This window comes from Arachis hypogaea, chromosome 15, assembly GCF_003086295.3.
Source record: "Arachis hypogaea cultivar Tifrunner chromosome 15, arahy.Tifrunner.gnm2.J5K5, whole genome shotgun sequence".
NCBI classification, from domain to species: domain Eukaryota; kingdom Viridiplantae; phylum Streptophyta; class Magnoliopsida; order Fabales; family Fabaceae; genus Arachis; species Arachis hypogaea.
In genome coordinates, this window is record NC_092050.1 from 85,129,402 (window position 1) to 85,139,085 (window position 9,684).

The 9,684-nt window shown below is 40.3% G+C and overlaps 1 non-coding gene across 1 annotated transcript; it reads right to left on the minus strand.

The window, feature by feature from the left end:
- Positions 1 to 1,973: 1,973 nt before the first annotated feature.
- LOC112752370 (small nucleolar RNA R71) lies at positions 1,974 to 2,077 on the minus strand. Its single transcript, XR_003176810.1, has one exon. It is a non-coding gene; the product is annotated as a small nucleolar RNA R71 (small nucleolar RNA).
- Between the last annotated feature and the right edge of the window lie 7,607 nt (positions 2,078 to 9,684).

The following is a 9,684-nucleotide window of genomic DNA, read 5'->3' on the forward strand; positions in this document are numbered from 1 at the left end:
AAGTTGGCTCAATGAATGTTACAGAATTTGGATCAGCAGCCTCATCAAGATTATGGATCATAAACCCAAAGCAAAAGGAAAGCAGGGAGAGGCCTCAAAGCCCAAGAAACACAACAGAAGCTCAATGTAGAAAGTGTATAAATATGATAGAATTTAAGTTAGAATGGACTCTCTTTTTACCTTTCATTTTTTGAAGTTTTCATACTTTTGTAATTGAATTCAGAGCTATGACTCACTAAACCCCCTTTCATTGGGTTAGGGAGCTCTATTGTAATTCAATGAATCAATAATAGTTTTATCTTCTTCTTCAATCTTTTCTCTTGAATTTTGTTAGAAAGCTTCTCGATCTAATTCCATTGGGTAGTTATCTTGGGAAAGAAACTACCCATAATTGGAATCCTTCGGAACCTTGGGAAAGGAATGGAGGATTCATGCTAGAGAAGCTTTCTCACAGTGAATTGGATTGGGGTTTGGATGGATATTGTGACATGTAATCCTACCAAATTGTGGTTCATGAAACTGTGTGGTATAATCAGTGATCGAGCATCATCTCTTCTTATGAACATCTAAACCAAGGGATTGGGAATTTGTTCATTTTTAGAGAGAATTGGTGAGCCAAGGGATTGGGATCCAATCATATAAGATTGCCAAGCAAAATTCAATGAATGCATTGGTTGAGGGAGAAATAAAAATGTTTTGATTCGGAGATCTCAATATCTCCTAATACCCAATGAATTCCCCATTTCTGATCTACCACTTTCTCTTTACATTCTGCAATTCAATTCATGCAATCACCCCTATTCCCTTTTAATTTCAGCAATTTAGCTTCTCGCTCTTTAATTCATGCAATTTAAGATTCCGCAATTTCAATTTCTTGCCATTTACGTTTCCCGCCAATTTTACATTCCGCAACTCTCATCTAATTCTTGATTCCGCTCAACTAGACACACTTCTAATCCGAATTGCTCATTCAACCAATCCTTGTGGGATTCGACCTCACTCTATTGTGAGTTTTTACTTGACGATAACCCGTGCACTTGCCGGAAGGAATTTTGCCGATCGTGCAATTTCCTAAATCGTAGCATAACAAGTTTATGCGCATCAAGTTTATGGCGCCGTTGCCGGGGATTGGTTTTCGAGTGACAATTCTCAAATTGGAAGTTAACTAGATTGAGCATTTTTTTTTGTTTTGATTAATTCAGTACAAGTTACTTGTTGAATTTTAATTTCTGCACTCTGTTACATGCTTTCTTTCTTTATGCCTTTAAATTCAAGCAACTAACTCACTGACTCACTAACTGTTTGAATTAATTCCTCAACTGCTCTAACCATACTCTTCCATTAACCAAGAGTATTTCACTTGTTTGTTGCCTGTGCTGTGTTCTTGTATGACAGGTAGGAGAGGAGAGACATCAACTCCTCCATATACCGAACCAGAGAGGACCCTTCATAGACTTAGAAGGGAAGCAAGAGGGAAGAGAGTACTGGGAGAAGAAGAATCTGAAGGAGAATCTGAGGACAATTTTGAGGAAGCTTTAGATCTCAACATGGATAGAGAAGTTCACAACCATGAGAGAGCTGATGGAAACAATGCCATTCCTGAGAGGAGGGTTCTTAGTTCATACATAAACCCAACCTCTGGGAATTGTGGTAGCAGCATTCAGAAACCACCCATTCAGGCCAACAATTTTGAGCTCAAACCACAGCTAATATCACTTGTGGAGAATCATTGTTCATTTGGTGGGAGTGCTAATGAAGACCCAAACCAACATCTCACAAAATTCCTGAGAATTTGCGACACTGTGAAGTCCAATGGAGTCCAGGAAGATGCCTATAAACTGCTTTTGTTCCCATTTTCACTTAGGGACAAGGCAACTAAGTGGCTGGAATCATTCCCAAGGGGGAGCCTAACAACATGGGACGAGGTGGAAAGCAAGTTTCTGGCACGTTTCTACCCCCCACAAAAGGTCAATAGGCTTCGATCTGAGGTTCAGACTTTTAGACAACAAGATGGTGAAACTCTCTACGAGGCATGGGAGAGATTCAAGGATTTGACAAGGAAATGCCCACCAGACATGTTCCATGACTGGGTGCAATTGCAAATTTTCTATGATGGACTCTCTTATGAATCAAGGAAGGCTGTAGACCATTCATTAGGAGGTTCATTGAACAGGAAAAAGACTGTGGAAGAAGCCATTGAAGTGATTGAGACAGTGGCTGAGAATGAGTACTACTATGCATCAGAGAGACACAACACTAAGGGAGTCATGGAGCTGAACCATGTTGATATAATTCTAGCCCAAAACAAGGTGTTTGCCAAGCAACTAGCAGAGCTCACCAGGAATTAGAAACAAAACAAGTGGCTGCAATACACACACAAGATCAAGAGGAAGAAAGCACTGAAGGAGGTGATTGGGAAGAGGCCAATTATGTAGGAAATCAACAAAGGCAACCATATGATCCACATTCCAACACTTACAACCCAGGCTGGAAAAACCACCCAACCTTTGGGTGGGGAAACCAGCAAAACCAACATAACAAGTCCACATACCAAAACTCCAACCAAAGATCATACCAAGCCACACAAAACACTTACTCTCAACCACCATATCATAGCCAAAATAATCAACCTACCCAACCTATCCCGAACCAACAATTTCAAGATCAATTAAACAGGATAGAAGGAATGCTGGCACACATGGGTCAGGACATAATTGAGTTGAAAAGCTTCAGGGATTATGTGAGATCTACCTTAAGAAACCATGGTGAAAAACTCAAGAGGATGGAGTCTCATGTAGGAGAGCTATCTCAACAGGCCCCCAAATCAACTGCAGTGTTCCCTAGTGACACAGAAAAGAATCCTAAAGGGGAACAAAAGAGAGTAAGATGGGAAGAATGCAAGGCCATCACCATATTGAAGGAAGTCTCAGAAGAAGAAGGAATTGGACCCTCAGAACAGGAGCCAGAAATCTTGAAGGAAGGTGTGGAGGAAGCTAAGCAGGAAAGTGAAACTGAGCAAGCCAAGGAATTGCAAAAAGGCACGATGGAAACATACCAACCAAAAGCATCATTTCCTCAGAGGTTAGGAGGAGGTGAAAAAGGGAAAACCTATTCAAGGTTTTTAGAGACATTTAAGTCTCTCCACATCAATATTCCCTTTCTTGAGATTCTCCAGCAAATGCCTACACATATCAAGTATTTAAAGGAATTGTTGAGCAAGAAAAGAGTTTTGAAGGGAGGACAAACGGTAACAATGAACAAAGAATGCAGTGCCCTCATCAAGAAGGACACAGTCTCTAAGAAAACAGACCCAGGAAGTTTTCATATCCCCTGCATCATAGGGGAAACAAAAATTGACAGAGGATTTTGTGATCTAGGAGCTAGCATAAATGTGATGCCTCTAACTCTTATGAAGAGGCTACAACTGAATGAGGTGAGATCCACTGATGTAATCATACAACTGGCTGACAAAACTCAGAAGCAAGCTGAAGGGGTAGTTGAGAATGTGCTGGTGAAAGTGGGAGATTATTACTTCCCCACAGACTTTATCATTTTGGACATGGAGGAAAGCTACTTACACCCTATCATTCTGGGCAGGCCTTTCCTAGCCACTACTAGAGCGCTAATAGATGTAGAACAAGGAGAGCTAATTCTGAGAATACATGATGAACAGCTCATTTTCAATGTTTTCAAACCTGCATCTGAGCCTGAACCAGAACCTGCAAAGCCTAAAGATGATAGTAGCCATTTGTGTTTGGAGGAAAGCAATCCAGCAGCTGAAACTCTGAAACAGTCCTTGGAAGGCAAACAAGAATTGCAAGAGTTAAAGCCACAAGAATCAATGGAAACAGATCAGAAGGATCCTCCTGGCATAAGGGTCAATGAAGAAATCCTCAAAAGAAAGGGAAGAATTGTAAAGAAATTGCCAAGAGGGTGGAGAAACAAGAAAATTCCCACTGAAGGTTTCTCTCCGGGAGATAAAGTGATATCAAGTCATTATCTGCCAATCCCACCTGGCCTCAAAACCATTCCTTCCCAGCTCCCTCAAGTGTTCACAATCAGGAAAGTTCTTTCTATGGAACATTTAGAAGTCATGAAGGAATCAAATGGGGACGTTTTCATAGTGAGAGGAGAAGACATCAAGCACTACAATCCACCCTAACAAGGGGCAACCGTCAAGCTAGTGACGTTAAAGAAGCGCTTGTTGGGAGGCAACCCAACCTGAGGTAATACTCCCTTGCTGTTTCTTTTATTTGTTTCAATAAAAAGGTGAAGTAGTTTCTGTGCATTGCAAAGAATTAAGTTTGGTGTTTCACACCAAACAATGAATTCGTGGATCAATAATTCAAAGGGGAATGTGTGACTCTAAGTTTGGTGTTCCACCATAAAGATCAACTGAACACAACAACCTTTGAATTATATGAAAGGAACAACCATTCTAAGCAATCACAGAAATGCTTAAAATCCTTAGCAGCAACTTCATTCCAAGGAGAACTCACGGATTCAAAGAACAGAGAAGTAAGTAGGAGACTAAGTTTGGTGTTCACACACTAACTTAAGACTCAGACACTTGCCCATACATAGTTGAGCTAACCACTCAAGTGCTTGAGAAGCAAGCAACTTCATCACTCTTTGCAGGAAAGGAAACAAGGATCTTAGAAAGAACATGAAGCAACAACTAGGAGAAGAAGGAGAAATCAAATTGTTTCCTGGCAACAAAGAGAAAACAAGAAATTTCACAAGGTGGTGTTGTTCCTTGACAATTCTTTAAAAAGGGCAAACAAAAGCATGCTTGTTCTGGTTTAAACTGTAATTGTTGAATCTTTCTGGAATGTGAAGTTACTAGTATGTTTGTCTGTTGATTGCTTTGAATAAAGTGAATGCCTAGATGTTTGGATATAACTTCACCTTCTTAAACAAATGCTTACCATGCTTGTTCTGTTTCCAAAAATAAAAGAAAAGTTTGAACAAAAGTAACTTGGCTCAATTAGTGACAAATCAAGTAGAATTAAGTGGTGGTATGCATGCTTGATTGTTTAGTCAGATCACTGGAAATAGAGTGTAGAATTATCATTTTTTGTGTAGAAATTGAAAACTGTCTATGGATCTTAATGAATAATTGTCTTTGGCCATGAAAAAGAAAGAAAAAGAAGAAGAAAAAGCCACTGAAAAAGGACAACCAAAAAGCAAAAAAATTGAGAAAATAAGCTAGGCACCAATGGTTTGAACTTCTGAGACAAATGCCTGTGGTGTTTATGTATTAAGGATATGCTTGGATGAATAGGTTCTGAGGAGTGTTTCAACACTTGGTAACTTGGGTTAACTAACCCGGGATTATCAACCAAAAGTCCATTATCAAGAGCAACCTAAATACAAAACATTTAGTCACACAAAGAGGTGCTGGGCACCAATGTCTCAAGAAGAAATGTGAACTAAAATGCCTGGAGTGGATATGTGTAGTGCACTGATAAGAAAAAGAAAATGCCAAAGGCTTGTGCAACACAAGACACTAAGCAAACAAGGAGCAAAGGAGCTCTAAGAAAAAGAAAAGAAAAACAAAGAAGAGAAAAGTGCCAAGGACATAAGAATAACAAGAGGCCATAGCAGTGTTTGATGGATGCAATGAAAAAGTGGTAATCTTACCTGATAAGAATGAAAAAGTGATGCTGCAACTTTCTGCATAAAACCCTTCTAATGAACTTCAAATGCTTGCTAATATAGCCAATGTAATTGCCTTCTGTTTCATACTTTCTTCTCAAATAACTCAGGACTTGCTTAGGGACAAGCAAGTATTAAGTTTGGTGTTGTGATGCCAAGGCATCTTAGGCTAGTTTCACTAGCATTTTTCTGTCAGTTTTAGTTGTTTTATGCATTTTCTTGAGCTTAAAGTAACCAAGAATGGTTAAATGAATAACAAAGCAATGAACCATCCAAACAGTATGATTTTGATGCAAATTCCATGAGTTTTAGTTATATTACTTGAATGCTATGAATGGAAGATTTCTCATGAAATTTTGCAAGACTTTGATGCAATTGTTTGGATGATTTCAGGGAAGAAGAGGCTAGGCAAGGAAGCAACAAAATCAATAAAGGAAGCTTGAATATCACATGTGGAGTTTAAGTTCCAGTTTAAGCTTAAACTGGAGCTTAAACGCCAGAATCATGAAGGCTAAGAAATGCTGAAACTGAAGTTTAACCTCCAGTTTAACCTTAAACTGGAGGTTAAACACCAGAATGAGAATTCCACTCAGAAAGCATTTCCACGTTTAACCTCCAGTTTAACCTTAAACTGGAGGTTAAACGCCAGAAGTAAGAAAGGCACCAGGAGCATTTCCACGTTTAAGCTCCAGTTTAACCTTAAACTGGAGCTTAAACATGTTCGACCATTTCTCCCCTCCAGGGTTGCTTTCTTCATTTCCACGTTTAAGCTTCAGTTTAACCTTAAACTGAAGCTTAAACGTGTTCGACCAAGTTTTCTCCTCCAGGGTTGCTTTCTCCATTTCCACGTTTAAGCTCCAGTTTAACCTTAAACTGGAGCTTAAACGTGTTCGACCTCCAGGGGTTGCTTTCTCCGCTTCCACGTTTAAGCTCCAGTTTAACCTTAAACTGGAGCTTAAACGTGTTCGACCTCCAGGGCTGCTTTTCCTATCTCCACGTTTAAGCTTCAGTTTAACCTTAAACTGAAGCTTAAACGTGTTCGACTACGTTACCCTCCTGGGCTGCCTTCTTCCATTTCCACGTTTAAGCTTCAGTTTAACCTTAAACTGAAGCTTAAACGTGCTTCCACAAAAGGCATCACTGGAAGTGTCTGGCGTTTAAGCTGCAGTTTAAGCTTAAACTGCAACTTAAACGCCACTATTGGAAAAGGTTTCTGGGCCAAAAATATTGCAGTTTAAGTTAGCATTTGAGCACAAACATTAACTTAAACTTACTCTGGTATGAAACCCAATTGAATATCATGCTTTATGGGATTGGGCCTGAAGGATTGATGAGTCTGGAATTTCAATTTGTTGAGTCATGTGTCATTACTTGATTATCACTAAGTTGGCTCAATGAATGTTACAGAATTTGGATCAGCAGCCTCATCAAGATTATGGATCATAAACCCAAAGCAAAAGGAAAGCAGGGAGAGGCCTCAAAGCCCAAGAAACACAACAGAAGCTCAATGTAGAAAGTGTATAAATAGGATAGAATTTAAGTTAGAATGGACTCTCTTTTTACCTTTCATTTTTTGAAGTTTTCATACTTTTGTAACTTCTCCATCAATTCTCTTTCCTGCTTTTTGCTCTATTGGTTGTATGATAGGTAGAAGAAGCGGGGGTTCAACTTCCTTTGATTCTAAACCTGAGAGGACCTTTCTTAGATTAAGGAGGGAAGCAAGAGGAAAGAGAGTCGTTGGTGCTGAGGAAGAGGAGGAGTATTTTGAACCAAACATGGAGGAGAATATGGAGAAACACCATGAAGAAGAGGCTCACAACCGTGCCAGAGAAGGACCAGCAAATCATGCTGGGCAAGAGAGAAGAGTTCTGGGCTCTTACATCAATCCAAACCCAGGAAATTGCAGAAGTAGCATCCAAAAGCCAACCATACATGCCAATAACTTTAAACTAAAACCCCAGCTCATCACCCTTGTTCAGAACAACTGTTCATTCGGACGAACTGTCCAAGAAGATCCCAATCAACATCTCACCACCTTCCTAAGGATATGTGATACTGTGAAGTCTAATGGTGTTCATCCTGACACCTATAGATTGCTTTTGTTCCCCTTTTCACTCAAGGACAAAGCATCTAAATGGCTGGAATCATTTTCAAATGAGAGTTTAACATCCTGAGAAGATGTGGTGAACAAATTCTTGGTGAGATTCTACCCTCCTCATAGAATTAATAGGTTGAGAGCTGAAGTACAAACATACAGGCAACAAGATGGTGAAACTCTCTATGAAGCATGGGAGAGGTTTAAGGACTTGACAAGAAGATGCCCACCAGACATGTTCAATGAATGGGTGTAGTTACATATTTTCTATGAGGGTCTTTCTTATGAATCAAAAAAGGCAGTAGACCACTCATCCGGGGGATCTCTGAACAAGAAGAAGACCATTGAAGAAGCCATAGATGTCATTGAGACTATAGCTGAGAATGATTACTTCTATGCTTTTGAAAGGGGCAATACTAGAGGAGTGATGGAGCTGAACAACGTGGATGCACTGCTGGCTCAAAACAAGATGATCACCAAGCAGCTGGCTGACCTTACCAAGATGATGGAAAGAAACCAAGGCGCAGGAGTCACCACCTCATCAGCAGCTCAAGAAGGAGTGAACGCAGAGGTAGAGGGTGATCAGGAACAAGCCAACTACATTGGGAACTCACCTAGGCAGACCCATGATCATACTCCAAAACTTATAATCCTGGTTGGAGGAACCACCCGAACTTTGGGTGGGGAAATCAACAAGATCAAGGCCAAGATCAGAGACGTCACAACCCCAACAACAATGCAGCTCACCAATATTCCACACAAAGATCATATCAGCACCCACCTAATAATACCTCTCAACATCCATATCAAAACCAAAATGGCCATTCTCATCCCTCTAATCTCAATTCACCATCATCTGAAGATAGACTCTCCAGAATCGAGACTCTACTTGAAGGCATATGTAAGGAAATCCACGATAACAAGGTGTTCAAGGAGGAGGTGCGAGCCAATATCAAAAACCAGGGAGACACCATCAAGAGGCTAGAATTTCAAGTGGATACCTCTCTGAGAAGATTCCCAAACCTACTGACAGTTTTCCAAGTGTCACAGAGAAAAACCCGAGAGGTGAAGCAAAGAAAGTGAGATGGGAAGAATGCAAGATGGTCACTATAAGTGATAAGGGGACTAAGGAAGAGCTGAACAAACCCTTAGAAACCTCTAGAGATACTTCAGCAGAGAAGCAAGAAGAGGGCCACCAAAAAACTAAAACTACACAGAAGGAGATTCTGAAACTCTATGCACCTTTTCCCCAAAAACTCAAGGGTGGTGTAGAAAAAAGAATATACTCAAAAGTTCCTCGACATGTTTGCATCCCTTCATGTGAACATACCATTCATCAAGGCTCTCCAACAAATGCCCTCATACATTAAGTGTATGAAGGAGCTACTGACTAGGAAAAGCTCACTCAAAGGAGGACAAACAATAGTGATGAATAAGGAGTGCAGTGCTCTCATTCAACCAGAGTTGCCTACAAAAAGGAAGGATCCAGGGAGTTTTCACATCCCCTGTGCCATAGGAGAAACACTGATTGATAAGGGACTCTGTGATCTGGGAGCAAGCATTAATTTAATGCCTCTATCCCTCATGAAGAAGCTATAGATCAATGAGCTAATGCCCACTGACGCAATCATCAGGCTGGCTGACAAAACTCAAAAACAAGCAGTAGGAGTGGTTGAAAATGTGTTGGTGAAGGTTGGGAATTACTTCCTTCCAACAGACTTTGTCATATTGGAAATGGAAAAGAGTTACCTCCATCCAATCATATTGGAAAGACCATTCCTAGCCACAGCTAGAGCACTTATAGATGTAGAGCGAGGAGAGCTAATACTGAGGATACATGATGAACAACTCGCATTTAATGTCTTCAAACCCTCACAAGAAGCAGATCAAGAAAACAAGGAACCAAGGGAAGATCATAATGATGCACTGGT